The sequence below is a fragment of the Rhinatrema bivittatum genome, chromosome 5 (genome assembly GCF_901001135.1).
Source record: "Rhinatrema bivittatum chromosome 5, aRhiBiv1.1, whole genome shotgun sequence".
NCBI classification, from domain to species: Eukaryota; Metazoa; Chordata; class Amphibia; order Gymnophiona; family Rhinatrematidae; genus Rhinatrema; species Rhinatrema bivittatum.
Genome location: NC_042619.1, coordinates 108,276,421 through 108,298,842, shown reverse-complemented (window position 1 = coordinate 108,298,842; position 22,422 = coordinate 108,276,421). Strand labels below are relative to the sequence as shown.

Below are 22,422 nucleotides of genomic sequence, written 5' to 3'. Positions count from 1 at the left end.
GATCCCGCGACGTGATGATAAACTCTCTGCTCATTCGGCTGGACATAGCCTAAGTGCGCACTGTTCAACAGATTTGCAAATCGTAAGTATATTTAAAGTACTTTTTAGTATATTTAAGTATTTTTTAGCAAGTTTGTTCCCCACATTCGTGAGCATGGGAAGTGATTTGACTGTACAGCAAAGGCTACATGCTAGGGAGCTGCAGCAAATCATCAAGAATTATTATTTCATCACCAGAAGAAAAGAAATAGCGCAAGTCAGCCTGGGGGACTTAGAAAAATTAATAAGTGAAATAGCTTGCCGTTGCCCTTGGTATTCACAGGCTGGAACTCTGAATATTCAGGACTGGATTTTAATAGGTAATAATCTTCATATGGCTCCCAGAGCTCCCATAAAGCAGTTATTAATCTGGCAAAAATGTACAGAGGCCATAGAACACATAGGAAAAAAAGGTTTCAAGGCAGCAGTTTCAAATCATGTGCTTTTAGAAGCAGGCAAACTCAATCAGAATACCCTTCCCCCATCTTATGCTCAGTCTCCCTCAGAGACAGCAAATTCTTTGTATCAGCTCTCCATACCCACACCCAAGCCCATTCACACCTTCCCCACTTCTTTAGAAAAGCAGTCCTTGAGAACAATTGAACCACAACCTGGCCTGGGTGGGGCGATTAGCATTGAATTTCAGCAGAAACAGCAAAAAGAAAGCCTTACACAAAAAGAATTGTTGGAAGGACTTCAAGCCTTCCCCATCACAGAAAAGAACCATGAACAAAGGGGGACAGAAAATGAAATAGAACATCTGGGGACACACACTCACATGGCTCCTGTGGCTTCCTCTGCGTCCATCTCAGAGAAAAGGCCCCAGGAAACTGAAAACACTGAGGTCAGAAAAACTAGCCTTCCTCCATCTTGCCTGCAACCCCCTTCCCCCACCAACCACTCCCTGTACCCCCATTTGCCATTGCCTGAGACAGTCATTGATTCTGCATCATCAATTTGTCCAGGTAAATTACCATCTCAAACCACTGCTCCCGGTAACAATTTATGTGCCGCGGTCAGCATGGGATTTCACCTAGAACATGGAAATCTCACAAGAGAGGAATTATTGAAAGGGATTCAAGCCTCTCCTATTACAAAAGGGATTAAAGAGCTGGGTGTGGCAGCAATAGAGTTGAGTGCCATGAGCAGTGGCTATGCCCCCAGGTCTTCAAAGAAATCAGCATATAAGACCTTGGGCCAAGCAGCTGCACTCCTGCGTTACAAGCAAAGAAAATATCAATATGAAAAAAAAGGATTTAATTAGACTCCTGCGTTACAAGCAAAGAAAATATCACTATGAAAAAATTGATTTAATTATACACTTCAATGACCTATTGCAGACCAGATTAAACAAAGGAATTGAACAAACAGTACAGATTTGGAAAAAATGGTTTCTCTTAAACAGTACAGATTTGGAAAAAATGGTTTCTCTTAGTCTTTGAAAGGAGTAGTTTCTCTTTGAATTCAGTTACAAAAAATCTGAATACTTTGAGAGTATTTTCCCCCACAAAGTTAATGCAGAGCCTTATGTTAAAACTGTACTGAAATTGGAACAATTGCTGTGTGAATTTCATGTGAAATGTTCACTTTTTGCAAAATTAATTTGGCTCACATTTAAAATGACTCCATTTCTCTGAGATTTAAGTTTATAGCTTGTATTGCTAGCACACAGAACTTGTAATTCTCCCTTTCAGGACAAAAGTAAATTAAAATAGAATCTGTCTGCAAGAAATCAGCAAGAACTTGCCAGCCATTGTCTAGGATGATGCAATCTAAATTGTTAAACAATGCTATCTTTCAGTTCCTATTGACTGAAGGATTAACTCCTTGGGTGCAGTTCTTTTCTTTTGAGAAACACTGCTCCTCCCCCCCTTTACTGTCTTTCTGTTAACTCTTGCTTGCCACTCATGGGGGAGGGAGGGGAGAACTTTGAAAAGAAAAAAAACTGGACTTAGTCCTGCAGTTTCTCTCTCTAGTTTCTATGTTATAACTCAGACAGATCTCCTGCTGATCCAAATCTTTTCCCTCAACCTTCAATGCATTACTGCACTAGAGCCTTCCTCGTCACTCTCTTTCTGTTAATCTTTTTAATACTTTCAAACATACTTTCAAACTTCTTTAATACTAAACTGAGGTTACTGACAAGGACATTTAATAGTAGTTACAGTCACTTTAGCGCGAACAGCGTGTTTAATTTCCTATTCTAGTAATTATAAGAAGAAATTCATTCTGATATTCCACATTGAAAGTAAGCTCAGAGTATTATTGATTGCAACCTGGAACAATAGTTGCAAATCTATAAAGTAATGATGGTGTCTCCCTAGGAGGCGCTATGCTATTCTACAAGTTATATTATATTATTGTTTTAATAATTCTGTTGTATAATAGTTTTTATTTTTCAGGCCTATAGACCTTCTGTATTAAGAAACTTCAGTTTTATTTTTTTTCACAAATTTTTACAGAATTCTGAACCTTAAAATTTTTACTGATAGAGGTTGCTACATCTAAAAGCAATCCCGCCCAAACCTTTTCTTGCAAATCTAAATTGAATAATAGAATTGATTTTCTCCAAGTTAAAAAGTAAGAATTTTACTTTAATCCTTACCTTAATAAATTTTTTGCTGTATGCCAGTTTTTGATATTTTCCAGATTTACACAGCCTTCCTGCCATGAGGAGATGTGAAGGTGAACACTTTGCAGTTTATTTTAACATTTTTCTAACACCTTTGACTTTTGATCCTTGATTTAATTTTGTTTTTGATAACTTTTTGATAAGATTTTTAGCTTAAATTATGTGTTATCTGTTGCCTGTCTTGATGCCAAGAAGACTATGAATGAATATTTGCAGGATGAATGAATATGAATGTGTCAGTCTTGTGTAACATATGTTTAATATAATGTCTGACATACTTGTCATTTGTGATTCTGCTTACTACAAATGACTTTTCCTTTAAATGATTAATTTACACTTATTGCTATTTTACTGAATGAAAATTGATCACTGCATAAAAACCTTCTTGATAACCTTCTTTTCTGTTCTAAAACTGATAATGGCTCTATTTACTGCAGCCATTCCTTTGCATGAATTTTGTCAATAATTGAACATTAAATACGTATTTGGCATCCCCTACAACACCACAGGGCAAGCCATTGTGGAGAGAGCAAATCATACCCTTAAGAGCTCTGGACCAAACAAAAAGAAAAAGGAGGGATTGCCCCTGGATTTTCCCCTAAACAGGACTGGCTGAACAAGAACAAAGTATTGTTTTAAATCACTTTAAATCATCCAAACATATCAAATTTAAGACCACAGCCATGAGTAATCATTATGGGACTAGGGTTAGTCACCCACAGCCATCAGTTTTGTATAGAATATTTAATGTCTGGTACGGTCCCGTCCCCTTATCATAGGGACGAGGATATGTTTCTGTGCTTGTTTCCACAGGTCCACTTTGGGGTTCCAAGCCGGTATATCAAGCCGTGGAGAGATGGAAAGGTGTCTAGGTCTACAGGACCCGATCCCCAACTTCTCCATGAGCCTCCACAGCCCTCAGAAGGACAGAGTCCGGACTCCTTGCAAAAAGCAGCACCACATGACCTGGGGACAGATCAAGGCCCTATCCAACCAATCTGCACAACTCTTAGAACAGCAAGGCCTTGAGAAAACTCCAGAGAACTTATTAGCCGCCTTTTCTTGCCTGAATGCCAACTCATTAACAATTGTGTTCTGCACCCTCCTCCTTTGCCTTATTTCTCCAGCTATGGTGATTTCAGAACAAGGACTCTGACAGAACAACATGTACATCCTCGATGCACAGAACTTTTCACACCTGTTGAATCGAACAGACTGTTGGATCTGCACACACATGCCAACCCAAGCCTGCGGAGGAACGACTGATTGCATGCTGTACCATTTAACCTTACAGTATGAACTAATTATCCTTACAGAGAGGTGTTTTCATTAACTCTCCAGTTAATAATACCATACTACACATTGGTAGCCTTATTCAAGAGACTGCCGCTCTTTGTTGGGACTATGATACAGGGGATGGGAAAGGGAATTCAGGTGGGAAATATCCATATTGTAACCGAACATTTGTATTAATCACTGAACACTTACATAATTATACCACATATATGTATGCAATTGGCAGATTTCAGGATGTGCAGTGGGAGACCCAAGCAAGTACAGAAAGTATAGAGGGGATGAGGGATTTACCTTTTGTAGTTATATAACCCAAATGATATGAATTACAGAGACTTACACATCCTAGCTAACTGGACTACTGCCCTATTTAATCAGACAGTCCATGCATTAAAAACTACTCACAACAAAAGTCTCTCAGATTAGAGAAGTAGCATACAGAACAGCTATACCTTAGACACTATTTTAGCTTTAAAGGGTGGTGTTTGTGCATTAATTGGATCTCATTGCTATGTGTACATATCAGACTATAAAGCAAACCTCACACATACCATAGAGCAGATAGAAACCATGGTTGCTGATGCACCACTTTCAGGCAGAATACCAACTTCTCCATGGGACTGGCTATGGTCTTGGCTCCCTGATATTTCTGGTCTCAAAGGGGTGATTTCTATTATAATTACTGTAATTATCTTAATTATTTGCCTGTGATGCTGTATTCAGTGCATACCCAACCTCATATCCATACTGAAACCTTGCTCTCAGCCCGGATACAAAGATGTCTTGTAAGATACCTAATAGGGAATCATGAGCCCTGCAGCTCTGGGTGATATGGAGATTCAGGAGCTCATCGGCAGCTGGCACACCACGCCGAATCAGCTTTCTTCTCTCCAAAATCCCCCTTCCCCTATCTCCAGCCCATATGCAAGACATAACAGATTTCAGTAAGGGTCTAAAGCTTTATTGAGCTACCTAAACAAAAACAGAAAGGGTGAGATGTGGGAAATATGCGCTTGCCAGCAAGCCATTTCATCAGGGTTTAAACACTTAACTTCCCTTCTCCCTGACATTTGCCTGAATAAAAGCATCACTTGTGCTTAAGCCTCTCTGCCTGGGAAAGGATACCTGACTATCATGTATTTCTCTGGCTTGTGCTTAGCCCTGAATTCCTGGGGGAGGGCCTGGGTGTTCCCTAGTCAGAGGCAGGACAAAGTCAGGAGGTATAGATTTCAGCAGCCAATGAGATGATCAGTGCACACCCCCTGAGCCAAAGCCAATAGTGTAGGGACTCGTCTGTTGCTATGGGGAAAGTAGCCAATCATGTAATGACACATCATCTGCCTTTGTATGAATGTACAATAAAAGAGAGCGCTGCATTGTGCTCAAGTCCTCTTTTTACCTGCCTGCCATGAAAGCTGCCTGAAGTGTCTTCTTTGCCTCCATATTCAACACTGAAACAGAGGATAGTGCAGTTTCTAGAATCCAATGGTTCCAGAGGTAGATCTTGTCTGACGAAGCTGATCAATTTCTTTGGGAAACCAGAGAGTTGGGTCGAGAACTTTAGATGTGGTGGTACTTGGATTTTAATATGGCCTTCGACATGGGTCTGCATAGGTAATTTATAAATAAATTGAGTGCTCTTGGTATGGGCCCTAGACTGATTGGGTTAGAAACTGGGTGAATGGGATGTGACAAACGATAGTGGTAAATGGAGTGGGGTGTTACTAGCAGTGTGCCTCAGATCTTTTCAACATTTTCGTGAGTGACATTGTAGAAAGATTGTTAGGAAAAAGGGGTTTGGGGTTTTTTTGTTTTTGATAGTCCATACTAAATCCAAATAACTGCTTTTTGTAGCATCCTGGCAGATGAATCCAGAACAAGTGGGTTATGCACCTATACCAATAAATGGAGAAGGCACAAACTGACGTCACAGTATATATATCCCTGCAGTGACATCAGCTTGCCTCTATTCTCCATCTCCAGCAGATGGTGGACGTGCATCTCCCGATTGGGGATTGCTGCAATTTAAAAAAAAAAGAAATAAGGAAAATAAATTTGTCCCGCTCTCTTGCAGTGATACCAAAAGGTCCCTCCCCCAGTTGAGAATTCCTGAGGTGATTTCCGTGGTCCCTCAGATAAGTGCCTTGGTCCAGTAGCTGGTTTTTCAGCCGGCATGGATATAGCTGTTAAGGAAACTGAAAGGCAGCAGGGGCAGGAAGCGGAGAGTGGCGATGACGGCAAATGCCCTCTCCCCCCACAGCCGGAGAATGTCTCTGTTCTCAGCCAGGTAAGACTGAGCTCAGGTAAGTTTAAAAAAAAAAAAAAAAGGTAAAAATACAGAGACAGAGAAGGAGGGGTTTATTGCTGTAGGGCTTCTTCCTTCCCCTGGTCTCCTTGCTCAGTGCACCGTTCCGACAGTCTCATTCTGTGAGAGGTCAAGGGACATGGGCAGCCTGGCGGGTTGAGCAGTCTCTGTAGGCTAGGCCCTGCTCTGAGGCTTTTTCACTGTGTGCTGAGCCTCAATAGCATTTAGTGCACTTTCTTTAGACTACCCTCTTCAGGATTGTCTGTTCGGTGTGTGTATCTACCTGTATGTCCAAGTTGGCGTCCAATGTTTGGACACTTAGGTAGGTCTAGTAGTCTGTGCATTCAAGTTAAGCATCTCTTTAAGTGGCCATCCGCTTACCTGTGCGCACAAGTTGAGCATTGTGTGCGCTTAATTTTTTATGGTGCCTATCCTAGAGACCCCTAAGTCTTGGGTGCTTAGGTATGAGACGCCTAGAATTTTTGGTCGCCCAAAAAAAAAAGATAGATGCATGCTGCCAGCCATGATCAGCTTGCTGCCGGTCTAATGGCGCCTATATCCAAGAAACCTAAGCGCCTTTCTCTTTGCACTGCCTGTCATGTTTGGGCATCTCAACCAGGAGTACCCACTGACTTGTACCAGCACTGTTTGGAGGCTCATGGAGAATTATCTTCCTCTGATTTTACTAAGCCTGCTCTTCCTAGCCAGATGTAGGTCTGGGTAAAGACTTTTCAGATGCAGCACCTGAATTTGGAACTCCCCTAACTGGTTCTTCAGCAAGGGTAGTTTCCCAGGGTTTACAATCCTTTCTACAAGTGCAAACCTTGCCTAGACCTACTTGTAAGCACTGGAGGAGTATTAGAGTGGCAACAGTACTACCCAATAAAGAGCTGGATGGAACAGTTGATGACGCCGTTCCGGACTCTCTTGAGGAGGATGAAATTCCTCCAGGATTAGAACCGTATAGGACTATGCTAAGGTTCTTCCTTAGAGATGAACTGTCGGCCCTGATTTCCCAGACCTTGAAAATGCTGGGAGTCCCTGGGGCAGATTCCATGACTGAGCCAAAAAAAACCAACCCATTTTGGTTTCTCTACGTAAAGCCTCTTGTTTTTTTCCCTGTATTGGAGGCCATTCAAGAATTGATTGATCTTGAGTGGGGCACCCCAGAGGCTAATTTGGTGCAGGAGTGGCCGGAAGAGAAGTTGCTGTATGCCTTTCCTCCATGGCCCATGTTGGGCAGATTAGTCCAAAGGATCGAGTGCCACAAAAAGATGGTGCTCTTGGTTGCTCCAAATTGGCCGAGGAAACCGTGGTATGCGGATCTGTGGCGGCTGCTGGCAGAATTGCCACTTCAGCTTCCAGTACACAGGGATCTGTTGTGGCAGGGTCCTATTCTTCATGAAGATCCAACTTTATTTTGTCTTACAGTATGGCCCTTGAAAGGGCTCGCTTGCTGAAACGCGGATACTCTGCGGCAGTGATTTCCACCTTGCTAAGAGCTAGAAAGTTCTCCACTTCCTTGGCTTATATGCGGGTTTGGCAAGTGTTTGAGACCTGGTGTGAGGATCGAGATACTCTTCTGTGTTTCATCAAGATTCCGTTCATTTTGGAATTTTTACAGGATGGCTTGAATAAAGGCTTAGCACTTAATTCCTTAGAAGGTACAAGTAGCGGCTCTCGCCTGTTCAGAGGTCAGTTAAGAACATAAGAAAATGCCATACTGGGACAGACCAAGGGTCCATCAAGCCCAGCATCCTGTTTCCAACAGTGGCCAATCCAGGCCATAAGAACCTGGCAAGTACCCAAAAACTAAGTCTATTCCATGTTACCATTGCTAATGGCAGTGGCTATTCTCTAAGTGAACTTAATAGCAGGTAATGGACTTCTCCTCCAAGAACTTATCCAATCCTTTTTTAAACTCAGCTACACTAACTGCACTAACCACATCCTCTGGCAACAAATTCCAGAGTTTAATTGTGCGTTGAGTAAAAAAGAACGTTCTCCGGTTAGTTTTAAATGTGCCCCATGCTAACTTCATGGAGTGCCCCCCTAGTCTTTCTATTATCCGAAAGAGTAAATAACCGATTCACATCTATCCGTTCTAGACCTCTCATGATTTTAAACATCTCTATCATGTCCCCCCTTAGCCGTCTCTTCTCCAAGCTGAAAACTCCTAACCTCTTTAGTCTTTCCTCATAGGGGAGCTGTTCCATGCCCCTTATCATTTTGGTAGCCCTTCTCTGTACCTTCTCCATCGCAATTATATCTTTTTTGAGATCTTTTTGCGGCGACCAGAATTGTACACAGTATTCAAGGTGCGGTCGATCACAGTCAGCTCATCCTGATGTGGCCCGTTTCCTGAAAGGAGTGAAACATCTACGTCCTCCTTTGCAGTTTCCGGTGCCCTCAGGAACTCTTAATTTGATATTGAATTTCTTAGTGGGCTCTATGTTTAGACCGATGTGTAACCTGAACTTGTGGTTACTGACTTTGAAAATGGTGTTTCTTGTGGCAATTTGTTCTGTGTGTAGGTTTCCGAACTGCAGGCCTTGTCTTGCCAGGAGCCTTTCCTCCGAGTGACTCTAGGAGGTGATACAGCTGTGTACTGTTCCTTCTTTTCTACCAAAGGTGGTCATTGACTTACACTTGAATCAGTCCATCTCCCTGCCCTCTCTGGACAAAGAGAAAGATGTTCAGGAGTATCGTCTGTTTCCTACCGTATAGCAGATGAACTCAGGACCAATGGGTATAGTGTGCTCCTGATAGCAGTTGGAGACGGAGTTAAATTTCAATCTGACGTCAGCACTACATATACCCGTGAAGGAAGTTCTGCTCTTCAGTATTTCTCCGTCTTCTTAGGAGTTTGGGACTCTACACACGCTTGCACAGCGTTAGGAAATCCAAACCAAAGAAGAAAGAAAATTCCAAAATCTTACCTCTACAAGATAAGCCCTGCTCTCCTGCGGTGATACCTAAAGGTCCCTCCCTCCCCCAGTCAAGAATTCCTGAGGTGATTTCCAAGATCCCTCAGAGGTAAGCCTCGGTCCGGTAGCCGGTTCCTGGCATGGACATAGCCCCCAGGAACAGGAGTGGCTGAGAGGCAGTGGGTGCAATACCGAGCACGGCGGTGAAGGTATTTCCCTCTTCCCCCCACAGCCGGAGACTGCCCAGCACGAGACCGGGAAGCGCTGAGGCAAGGTAAGGTAGAAAACTTTTCTTAAAGTCTCCAAGGCTCTGATAGCCACACAGATCGCCTTCCGGTGTTTGTCTCATCAGGTTGAACAGCCCCGTCCTGGCTAGACCCTAATTTGGTACGAGGGTCCTCCCTCATGGAGACCCTCCAGGGGGCCCGCCATCTTACCCGCGTGGTCACCGCGCCATCTCCCCCCCCTTGATTGCCTATTTGTCCGCAAAATTGAGCTGTGCGCACAGCGGCGAGCCAGGCGCATAAACTACTTGTGCGCACAGCGGCTCGCATCCCTCCCTAGGCGCGCATAGCGGCCTGCATGCACATCTTCAACGCAGGTGGAGCGCATATCTAAGCCTCCCGCTGCATGCATTTTTGATCGACTCCACGCGCTCAAATCATGGCACCACCGACCAAGAAAACCAAGGGACAAGCTCTCTGCCCTGCCTGCCACCTGAGAGCGGCACAACACGAAGTGGCCTCTGCCCTGTGCCTGCAGTGCGAAGAGGCCCTGGGGGAACCAGGATAAGACCCTCCCCCCAGGCCAATAGAGGAATCCGGCTCCACCAACGATAGTACCCCGGACCTCTCTATCCCCGGCTCGGCCCCTACTCATTTGGGCCCCTCGGGCTCGGGGAACGCCACTGGCTTCAATATGGACCCAGGAACCTTTTCCTGGGTAGAATTCTTCAAAGGGCTGCAAACCTTTGTCCAGGCACAATCGGTGCCACCAGTTACACAGCCACAGCCTCCACCAGAAGACCAAATCCTTCCAGGCCCCTCTCGGCCTCCCCGAGACATGCCCCCTCCGGACAAAAGCCTCCTCTTAGGGGACACAGACACCACGGAGGAAGAACCAGACTCCCTGGAGGAAGGAGAAATCCCTCCAGGAACGGAACCATACTGAACCATGATGCGTTTCTTCAGAGACGAGTTACCAGACCTCATATCTCTGAGCCTGAAGGAGCTGGCCATCCCAGGCACAAGCGCCACAGTGGAGCCAAAGATGAATCCTCTGCTGGTCGGGCTCCGTCAGGCCTCACGCCATTTCCCATTGCTGCAGGCCGTACAACAACTGATGACTTGGAATGCTCCGGAGGCCAGTTTCAAAGGAGGACAGGCCCTAGAAGCCCTATATCCACTGGAACCCTCAGCCAAAGAACTCTTGGTGTTCCCCCAAAGTGGACGCCATGGTCTGCGCTGTCAGAAGCACACTACCATTTCAGACGAAGGAGGAGCGGCACTCAAGGATACCCAGGACAGACGTCAAGAATCCATCCTTAAACAATCATTTGATGCAGCAGCTATGTCACTACAGATCGCTGCCTGCTGTACCATGGTGACACATGCCTGCTTATCACTTGCCAGGAACGCTACCACGCCCGTCGAAACAGAACCAGCGATATCCTTCCTCACAGATGCGACGTCCGACCTGGTGCGCACCTCAGGCAGGGGCGTCTCATCCATTGTGGCAGCCAGAAGACAACTCTGGCCCCGAAGCTGGTCAGCCAACGTGACCTCCAAGACGAAACTCACAAGAATGCCCTTTAAAGGAGCCCTCCTGTTCGGAAGCGAACTGGAGAAGTTAGCCGACAATTGGGGCGAATCCCCAGTACCTCGGCTACCGGAGGACAAGAACAAAAGAAGCCATCGCCCCTCTCCCCGAACAAGCAAGGGCAGAGGATCACAGCGCTCCTCACCCCGCAGGCAGGGGCCAGTTGTTTCGGAACAAACACAACAAGAGGGGAGCCGGCTCAGGTCCAGGCCCCAGCCGCACTCCACAATGAGAATCAACAGACCCATCCACAGGAGGAAGCCATAGGGGGCAGGCTTGCCCTATTCTACCAAAGATGGGTCGAGATAAAGTCGGACAAGTGGGTCCTAACCATCATTCGAGAGGGATACCATCTGGACTTCCACAGCATCCCTCCAGACGAATTTGTGCAATCCCCTTGCCACTCCCCCTCCAAGAGGACGGCAGTGGAAACCACACTGACAAAATTGCTCTCCCTAAAGGCTATAACACCGGTGCCCATGCACCAACAAAATACTGGGCACTATTCCATCTATTTTATCATCCCCAAGAAAGAGGGAACGTTCCGGCCCATCCTGGACCTATCTATCAACCACACTTTCGCATGGAAACCCTACTGTTACAGTTTTGGCTGCAGTGCAACCGCCTCACCACCAGGGGCCCCTCTAGTGCTGGCTCTCCTGACAGGCCCAGGCCATCTCCCTTGTCCACTCTATGTTCTGGGTTGGCCCTGATAACCCTGCCTGACAGTTCCCTCGGTGCTTCGGCATCGAGCTCACCTGGGCTCCCTGCTCTAGCCTTGCGCGGCCTTCGGGCCTTTCCTTGCCTTGCCCTGCGCGGCCTTCGGGCCTTTCCTTGCCTTGCGCTGCCTTCGGGCCTTCTTCCTCGCTTTTCTTACCTGGCCTACGGGCCTTCTGACCTGCCTTGCCCCGCTTACGGTGTGTGGCCTACGGGCCTTCTGTGTATGTGTGGCCTATGGGCCTTCTGACCTGCCCGCTCTGCTTACGGTGTGTGGCCTACGGGCCTTCTGTGTATGTGTGGCCTACGGGCCTTCTGACATGCCTTGCTCTGCTTACGGTGTGTGGCCTACGGGCCTTCTGTGTGTGTGTGGCCTATGGGCCTTCTGACCTGCCTTGCCCCGACTACGGTGTGTGGCCTACGGGCCTTCTGTGTATGTGTGGCCTACGGGCCTTCTGACCTGCCCGCTCTGCTTATGGTGTGTGGCCTACGGGCCTTCTGTGTATGTGTGGCCTACGGGCCTTCTGACCTGCCCGCTCTGCTTACGGTGTGTGGCCTACGGGCCTTCTGTGTATGTGTGGCCTACGGGCCTTCTGACATGCCTTGCTCTGCTTACGGTGTGTGGCCTACGGGCCTTCTGTGTGTGTGTGGCCTATGGGCCTTCTGACCTGCCTTGCCCCGACTACGGTGTGTGGCCTACGGGCCTTCTGTGTGTGTGTGTGGCCTACGGGCCTTCTGACCTGCCTTGCCCTGCTTACTGTGCCCTGACCCAGCCTGAACCTAGACACTGCTATCTGCCGCCTGCCCTGACCCAGCCTGAACCTAGACACTGCCTTCTGCCGCCTGCCCTGACCCAGCCTGGACCCAGACTCTGTTTTTGCCATTTCTGTCTCTCTCAACCTGGAGCCACCCTTCTGGGTGGTGTTCACGACTCCTGACCGGAGCCCAGCCGTAACAGTATGCCGAAGCCATTCACACTGGGAGAGACAGAGAGGACTCAGTATTCAGACGGTGAGTCCTCACGGTTTATTATCTGTACCATTTGTCAAACTCTGAATTATCCTACGTACCTGAACTGATTAGCTTGTCAGCTCTCGGACCAGGAGCACTGGATTTGCACCAACTGTCACAAAAGAAATGTGTCTGTATACCAAGAATGCCTTAATTGCAATTCTCCCAAACCAGGCTGGTGGAAGTGTCTCTGTCTTCCTTGTCTTTTGCCTCCAGGCAAACCCTGCCCCCGCTGCACAGCTAACGGGCCACCTTCTCCTCAAAGATTCAGCCAGAGCTATCACACTCTGCCCTGCTTCTGGCTCAGCTAGGAATGTTTTCACCCTGGACAGTTTACTAACAGAAGATTGTAGCATAACTTGTCACAAAACTTTTCACCAAAAAGCAGCTTATACTTCAAGAAAACCAAAAACTTACCTGGCCAAGAGAACTTCTAGCACTTCCGTTCTAGGAGATCAAGCACAAAAACAGATGGAACTCATTAACCCGAGCAGGGCTCTGCTTCCCACAGCTGCTGAACAGCCTGTAACGAGCACCTTCCCTAGACGTCCTAGAACGGCCTGTGCCTTCTCTAACCTGCTCCTCCAGAAACAAAATCAGGAGCTTCAGACTTTGGCTCGAGGTATCAAGCCCTTGGCAGTACAATCTGTGTCTTCCATGTACTCTACTTCTAACCTTGCTGCTCTGCCATCTGAGTTTGCTTCATCGCCCCGAGAGGGGTCCGAACTTGCTTCAATGCCACGAGAGGGGTCCGAGCCTGTTACAACGCCCCGAGAGGGGTCCGAGCCTGCTTCATCGCCCCGAGAGGGGTCCGAACCTGCTACAACGCCCCGAGAGGGGTCCGAGCCTGCTTCAACGCCCCGAGAGGGGTCCCGAACCTGCTTCATCGCCCCGAGAGGGGTTCGAGCCTGCTGTTTCACCCCGAGAGGGGCCCGAGCCTGCTGCACTACCCCGAGAAGAGCCTGCTAAACCGGTCCTGCTGCCACCCCCCGGAGGGGCTCAAACCGGTACCACTAACAGACTTTCTGACTCAGCCATCTGAGCCTGTTGAATTGCTCCAGCTGTTGCTGCCCTCGGAGGGGTCTGATTTCATTTTTGAGTACCCCCTGCTAAGATGGGACCCGGGAGGAGGGGGAGGCCTTGAGGAGGGGGTACTGTTACAGTTTTGGCTGCAGTGCAACCGCCTCACTACCAGGGGCCCCTCTAGTGCTGGCTCTCCTGACAGGCCCAGGCCATCTCCCCTGTCCACTCTATGTTCTGGGTTGGCCCTGATAACCCTGCCTGACAGTTCCCTCGGTGCTTCGGCATCGAGCTCACCTGGGCTCCCTGCTCTAGCCTTGCGCGGCCTTCCCTTGCCCTGCGCGGCCTTCGGGCCTTTCCTTGCCCTGCGCGGCCTTCGGGCCTTTCCTTGCCTTGCGCTCGGGCCTTCTTCCTCGCTTTTCTTACCTGGCCTACGGGCCTTCTGACCTGCCTTGCCCCGCTTACGGTGTGTGGCCTACGGGCCTTCTGTGTATGTGTGGCCTACGGGCCTTCTGACCTGCCTGCTCTGCTTACGGTGTGTGGCCTACGGGCCTTCTGTGTATGTGTGGCCTACGGGCCTTCTGACTTGCCTTGCCCCGACTACGGTGTGTGGCCTACGGGCCTTCTGTGTGTGTGTGTGGCCTACGGGCCTTCTGACCTGCCTTGCCCTGCTTACTGTGCCCTGACCCAGCCTGAACCTAGATACTGCTATCTGCCGCCTGCCCTGACCCAGCCTGAACCTAGACACTGCCTTCTGCCGCCTGCCCTGACCCAGCCTGAACCTAGACACTGCCTTCTGCCGCCTGCCCTGACCCAGCCTGGACCCAGACTCTGTTTTTGCCATTTCTGTCTCTCTCAACCTGGAGCCACCCTTCTGGGTGGTGTTCACGACTCCTGACCGGAGCCCAGCCGTAACACCTACATTCTGTCATAAGGTCAGTACAGCCGGAGAATTTCTGACCTCCCTGGACCTGTCAGAAGCCTATCTGCACATCCCGGTCCGCTCTTTCTATGCTTCACGATCATGGACCACCACTACCAGTACCGGGCACTACCCTTTGGACTAGCTACTGCCCCTCGGACGTTCACCAAAATCATGGTGGTAGTGGCAATGACACTGAGGAAAGAAGGTATCTTCGTACATCCGTACCTGGACGATTGGCTGATCAGGGCAAAATCTCCAGCAGAAAGCCATCAGGCGCCCACCAGAGTCAAGAATCTACTGCAGAATCTCGGGTGGGTTGTCAATACAATCAAGAGCTGCCTGCAGCCCTCCCAATCACTAGAATACCTGGGAGTCCGGTTCGACACCAAACAAGACAAGGTCGTTCTTCCCCCTACAAGAAGGAAACTGATGGACCAATTGAGAAAACTGTTGAACGGCGCCCGCCCCATGTTATGGGACTACCTCCAAGTCCTCGGCCTCTTGACATCGACCCTAGAAGTCGTCCCATGGGCAAGGACTACATGCGACCACTACAACGTTCCCTACTGTCACGATGGAACCCAATGTCCCAGGACTACACCATTCGCCTCCGGTTATCGGCGGATGTATGGATACAGCTCCTATGGTGGCTACAAGAAGACCATCTGAGCAAGGGAGTAAGGCTATCCCCACCGACCTGGGTCTTGCTCACCACGGATGCGAGCCTACGAGGGTGGGGAGCCCACTGCCAGGAACTGACGGCCGAGGGGCAATGGAACAAGGAAGAGTCGGGATGGAACATCAACAGACTGGAAGCCCGAGCAGTCAGACTAGCCTGCTTGCGATTCAGTCACAGACTCCGAGGAGAATCGGTTAGAGTCATGTCGGACAACGCCACAACAGTGGCCTACATCAACCGCCAGGGAGGAACCAGAAGCCAACAGGTGTCCCTAGAAGTAGAACCCCTAATGGTGTGGGCAGAAGCAAACCTGCAAGGGATCTCAGCCACTGACATTGCAGAAAAAGACATCACTGCGGATTACCTGAACAGAGAAAGTCTAGACCCAGGGGAATGGAGGCTGTGGACCACAGCATTCCAGTTGATGATAAACCGCTGGGGAACTTCAGCCATGAATCTTCTGGCAACCCGGTCCAACGCCCAAGTTCCCAACTTCTTCAGCCGCAGACGAGACCCACAATCCCAGGGGATCAACGCCCTCATCCAGACCTGGCCACAGGAAGATCTGCTGTTCGCCTTTCCTCCATGGCCGCTACTGGGCGGGATTATCCGCAGGATAGACCACAGGAGGCTAGTACTTCTAGTGGCCCCGGATTGGCCAAGAAGGCTGTGGCACGCAGACATGCAAAGACTTCTGGAGGGGAGCCCCCTGCCCCTACCTCCTCACAGGGATCTGCTCCAGCAAGGACTGATCTTCCACGAAGACCCAACTCTATTCTCTCTTAAGGTCTGGCCATTGAGAGGACGCACCTGAAGAAGAGCAGATACTCAGGGGCAGTGATTGACACCTTGCTCTGAGCACGCAAGTTTTCCACGTCTCTAACCTACATACGAATATGGAGAATATTTGAAGCCTGGTGTGAAGACCGCAACATACTTCCGCGGACAGTCAAAATCCCCACGTTCCTGGAATTTCTGCAGGACGGCTTACAGAACGGGTTGTCTCTCAACTCCATCAAGGTTCAGGTGGCCACGTTGGCTTGCTTCAGAACCAAAGTGGACGGCATCAGTCTATCTTCACATCCAGACATCTCCCGTTTCCTGAGAGGTGTCAAATCTGACCACCACTAAAGTGGCCGGTACCCCTATGGAACCTCAATCTAGTACTAGACTTCCTAGCGGGAGCTTCCTTCAAACCTACCTGCGGACTGACTCTACGGCTTCTAACCTTGAAGACTGCATTCCTAGTGGCAATATGTTCAGCCCGTCGCATCTCCGAACTTCAAGCACTATCCTGTCGGGAACCATTCCTCAGATACACACCGGGATCCTTACAGCTACTCACTGTCCCTTCCTTCTTTCCAAAGGTGGTTTCTCATTTCCATCTAAACCAAACCATCTCGCTGCCATCTCCAGATGAGCATAAGGACTCGGATGACTCTCGCCTTCTTCGCCATCTTAACGTCGGCAGACTACTAGTCCAATACCTGGAAAGGTCGGAATCCGAACGAAAGGCATACCACCTATTCATCCTTCACAGCGGGAAGAAACAAGGGGAAGCGGCTTCATGGGCAACCATAGCCCGCTGGATCAAAGCAGTAATCAAGGCGGCCTACGTAGAGGCAGGGAAGCCTCCACCTCTACAAGTCAAGGCCCATTCCACCAGAACCCAGTCAGTGTCCTGGGCAGAAACCAAGATGCTGTCACCCGCCGAGATCTGTCGGGCGGCGACATGGTCCTCCTTTCACACCTTCTCGAGGTTCTACCGCCTGGATGTTCAGGCCCGGGAGGACCCAGCATTTGCAAGGGCAGTTCTAGGTGGGCCATGGGCAGCCTCCCACCCGATTCGGGAGTAGCTTTTGTACATTCCATTGGTCCTGAGTCCATCTGCTACATGCTAGGAAATGGAGAAATTAGTTACCTGATAATTTCGTTTTCCTTAGTGTAAACAGATGGATTCAGTATCCAGCCCACAGCTGCCTCAGAATACGGAAACCTCGGGTGACAATCCCGGAGAGCAAGACAAGCACGAGTAAGCCACGCTTTACCCCTAGTTAAGACACCTATAATTACCGGGTGTTGACGTTTCTCGGTTGAGTGCACTGGCGGTCTCCAGCTAGAATTCACGTCAACCAGTTCAAGTTAATCAAGTTAACCAAGTAATCAAGTTATTCAAACACACATATATGCACAATTGCTTTTCGAGGAGAATGCTGAAGAGCAGAGCTTCCTGCACGGGTATATGTAATGCTGACCTCAGATTGAAATCTGACTCAGTCTCCAACTGCTATTAGGAGCACACTATACCCACTGGTCCTGAGTCCATCTGTCTACACTAAGGAAAACTAAATTATTAGGTAAGTAATTTCTCCATTGCGACCCGTGGATGTCAAGAGATGCATTGTCCAGTATCTGGAGGTTACTAAGCCTTTACAGAAGACAGATCGCCTGTCTTGTTCTTCATGGTGGTACTGCACAGGGAGAGCTGGCCTCGCGGGCTACCATAGCTCACTGGATTAAGGAGGTAGTCACAGTTGCATATGTTGATGCTGGGAAGCCATTACCTACTCAGGTCAGGGCTTATTCCACTAGAACTCAAGCAGTATCATGGGTGGAAGTGAAATTGTCTCCTGTCAACATTTGCCGAGCTGCGATGTGGTCCTCATTACACACTTTTTCCAGGTAGTATTGTCTGGTTGTGCAAGCCCGGGAGGATGCAGCCTTTGCATGTACAATTTTGACTGGACCGCAGGCAGCTTCCTTCCCTATTCAGGAGTAGCTTGGGTACTTCCCACTTGTTCTGGATTCATCTGACGACGCTAAGAAATGAGAAATTGCTACTCACCAGATAATTTCCTTTTCTTTAGGAGAAGTCAGATGAAACCAGCTTCCCTCCCTTGGCTGCTGAATGGTTGTATTTTGGTCCTCCATGGTTACCTGTTATTGGGATTACTGGTAAGTGTTCATCCAGTCCCTAGACCAGTGTTACTACATTCTTGTCTGAGCTCAGTGTTGCCTATTGGCTGAATATTGAAATGGTTATCTGTTTAATCAAGTTTTGCTAAGTCTCTCCACAGTTGCTTTTGAAGAAAATACTGGCAGGCTGATTTCACTGCAGGGTTATATATACTGTAACGTCTGTTTGCTCCATCTGCTGGTAGAGGTGCTTAATTCACTTGTTCTGGATTCATCTGAGTGTCCTAAAGAAAAGGAAATTATCAGGTAAGTAGTAATTTCTCAATATTGTTCCGAAGCTAATATTCCAGTACACAAAAAGAACAGTGAAATATAAATTTTCACTTTTTAGAAAGAGTAAACAATTGATTAATGTTTACTCATTCCTTTCCACTTATTATTTTATAGAACTATCATATCTCCTTAGCATCTCTTCTCCAAGCTGAACAGTCCTCTCTCTTCAGCCTTTCTTCATAAGGGAATTGTTCCATCCTCTTTATCATCTTGGTTCTCCTTCTCTGTACCTTTTCTAATTATGCTATATTTCTTGAGATGTGGTGACCAGAACTGCACACAATACTCAATATGAGGTCACACCATGGAGAGATATAGAGGCATTATGATATTGTTTTATTCTCCATTCCTTTCCTAATAATCCTAGCATTTTATATGCTTTCTTGGCTGCTGTTGCACACTGAGCAGAAGATTTTAAGGTATTTTCAACAATGACATCTAGATCCTTTTCCTGAGTGCCGACTCTTAATGTAGAACCTTGCATTATGTAGCTATAATTTGGCTTATTCTTCCCTAAGGGGTACATTTTATAAAAAAGCGCGAGCGCGTACTTTTGTTCGCGCACCAGGCGCAAACAAAAGTACACCAGATTTTATAAGATACGCGCGGCCTCAGAGGGAACTTTCCTTCCGCCTCCCCCCATCTTCCCCTCCCTAACCCACCCCCCAGCACTATCTACACCCTCCCTACCTTTATTCCCAAAGTTACGCCTGCTCTGGCCGGCTGCTGGTGCGCCAGGTTCTGGTCCAGAGGCCGCGGCCATGCGCTGCTGTGAGACCCCCCGACACGCCCTCCCAAGGAAAGCCCCAGGACTTACGCGCGTCCCGGGGCTTGCGCACGCTGCCGAGCCTATGCAAAATAGGCTCGGGGGGGGGGGGTTGGGGTAGGTTTTCGTGGGTTACGAGCATAACCCTTAGGGATAGATTTTCAAAGTATCACTTTGAACTTGTCCACATTAAATTTAATTTGCCATTTGCATGCCCAGTCTCCCAGTTTTGTAATGTCCTCTTGCAGTTCTCACAATTGTCTTGTGATTTAACAACTTTGAATAATTTTGTCACCTGCAAATTTGATCATCTCATTTGTTCCCATTTCCAGGTCATTTATAAATATATTAAAAAGCAGTTGTCACAGAACAGAGGCCTGGGGTACTCCATTATTTACCTTTTTTTCCCCCACGGGGAAAATTTACCATTTAGCCTACTCTGTTTTTTTTATCTTTTAACCGATTGGTAACCCACAATAGGACACTGCCCCCTATCCCATAACTTTTTAATCTCCTAAGAAGTCACTCATGAGCAAATTTGTCAAATGCTTTCTGAAAATCCACATACACTAAAGCAACTGGCTCACCTTTATCCACGTCTTTATTTACACCCTCAGAAAAATATAGCAAATTTGTGAGGCAAGACTTCTCTTGGCGAAATCCATGTTGGCTTTGTCCTATTGAACTATGCCTATCTATATGTTCAGCAATTTTGTTCTACATGATAGTTTCTACCATTTTGCCTGGCACAGATATCAGATTCACTGGTCCATAGTTTCCTCGATCACTCATTGATCTCTTTTTAAAAATTGGCATTACATTGTCAACCCTCCAAGTCTTCAGGTACCATAGATGTTTCTGATAGTTTATAAATTTCCAATAGCAGGTCTGCAGTTTCATTTGTGAGGTCTTTCAGCACTCTGGGATGTATACCATCTGGTTCAGTAGTTTATCAATTTTCCCTAGTACATTGTCCAGGTTCATTGATATTTGTTTCAGTTTCTCTGAATTATCACCTTTGAATATCATTTCTGGCAGTGGATACCGAAGCAAAGAATAATTTAGTCTCTCTGCTATGGCTTTGTCATCCCTAAGTGCCCCTTCTACCCCTTGCTCAATTAATGGTCCAACACTCCCTCACAGGCTTTTTACTTCAAATGTACCTGAAAAAGCTTTTATTATTAGTTTTTGCTTCCAGGGCAAGCTTTTTTTCAAATTCTCTTTGCTTTCCTTATCAATAGATCCCGGCTACCTGGAGATGAGTTGATATCAAAGCCTTCTTCCTCATGATAAAATTTCCCATTTTCCTTTCAAGAGATAATACATATTAGTGATTTTAGGTAGTTTTTTTCTCTGATTTTAAATATCTTTTTGTATACTTCTTAAATAACTCCTGGGGAGCCAATAGCCTGGACTGAGGAAATTCAAGACTTGCAAGTTCCTCTCTGACTAGTTTCTAAGGCTTCCAGCTTATTTCATAAAGTCAAATTATCTGTAACAGAAGCCATACAAAATGGCTGCAGGCCAGTTAATGGGTGTCCAATAGTCGTAACTTTCCTTTCAAGTTGTTCCATCCTTTGTTTCTGGGTCACAAACTTAGCCTTTGCTTCAGCAATAAAATTACATAGATTACTCAACATGATGATAAAGGCACCAGGATGGATGGTACTTAAGTGTGATCTTCTCAGGGGCAGATATATCAACAGCACCTCCATCTCCCTTTCCCATGGGCATTGATAATTTAAGTGCCTCAAAAGAAATCAAGTTTGCTTACCATAACTGGTGTTTTCCAAAGATAGCTAATTCATCCTATGATCTGTGGATGACGTCCTCTAGCAGCACCAAACGGACTTGTCTCTCCAAGCTAGTAGAGCCTTGAGCTCTACTGAGCATGTGTGGGAGTTACCTCAAGATCCTCTTCAGTCCTTGTCAAAGCTAAGCAATAGTATAGTCTACAGGGAAAAGGGCAGGCATCTCATAGTCAATTCATCCTACTAGCTATGGAAAACACCATTTATTCATGATTTGTATGGAGTCCCAAGCTAAGTGTTGCAGCAGAGCATCTACTATGTGAGCAACCTTGACCCCACCATGGAGAGTACACTATTTGGCCACAACATGGTGCAGAACTGAACATGTGATTCAAGAGTAGGGCAGTTGTGGTCTCAGCAGTGTTGTTAGGGGCAGGTATGCACTCTAAAAACATAAGAAAATGCCATACTGTGTCAGACCAAGGGTCCATCAAGCCCAGCATCCTGTTTCCAACAGTGGCCAATCCAGGCCATAAGAACCTGGCAAGTACCCAAAAACTAAATCTATCCCCTGTTACTGTTGCTAGTACTAGCAGTGGCTATTTTGTAAGTCAACTTAATTAATAGCAGGTAATGGACTTCTCCTCCAAGAACTTATCCAATCCTTTTTTAAACACAGCTATACTAACTGCACTAACCACATCCTCTGGCAACAAATTCCAGAGTTTAATTGTGCGTTGAGTAAAAAAGAACTTTCTGTGTTCTAACCTTCAGAGGAATAGCCGTGTTAGTCTGGTGTAGCAAAAATGTTCTCGTCAGTTTCTTTTCTTTATCTGTACTTTTGTCGACTTCATCACTCTTTTTCTCGTAAATTTTGTCTTTTTGCTATTTTCTAACAGCCCTTCCACGTTTTCTCCTTCCTTTCCCCCAAACCACCTCTCTTCTCTCAATAATTTCTTCATCGTTGCCTATCAAGTTAGTAAACTTCATTGAGGAGTCAGACTCATTTTCTTGAACTTTTCTGCCTCAACGAAAACAGCCCCGAAAGTGCAATTTGAAAAACCTTTACCTAAAATAGAAGCCAAAGTGGCGTATAATTCTGGAGCCGTCCTCCCCAGTCATTGTCCGCCTGCTGACCTCATAAAGCCGCTCGCCGGGGCGCCAACATTCGAATCGGAAAGCGATCGTGGGGCTCGCGATTATGACATCACACAAGGCGTCCCAGAACGTGAGCTACTGCCTGTGCATGGCGTCCCTTATCACGTGACGGAGGTCTGCGCTGTTTCCGTG

General features: G+C 47.2%; 1 long non-coding RNA gene across 1 annotated transcript; it reads right to left on the bottom strand.

The window, feature by feature from the left end:
* Positions 1 to 22,343, bottom strand: LOC115092131. Its single transcript, XR_003856912.1, has 3 exons — positions 22,202 to 22,343; positions 21,156 to 21,333; positions 1 to 60 (listed from the first exon to the last, which is right to left on the bottom strand). It is a non-coding gene; the product is annotated as an uncharacterized LOC115092131 (long non-coding RNA).
* Positions 22,344 to 22,422: the final 79 nt, after the last annotated feature.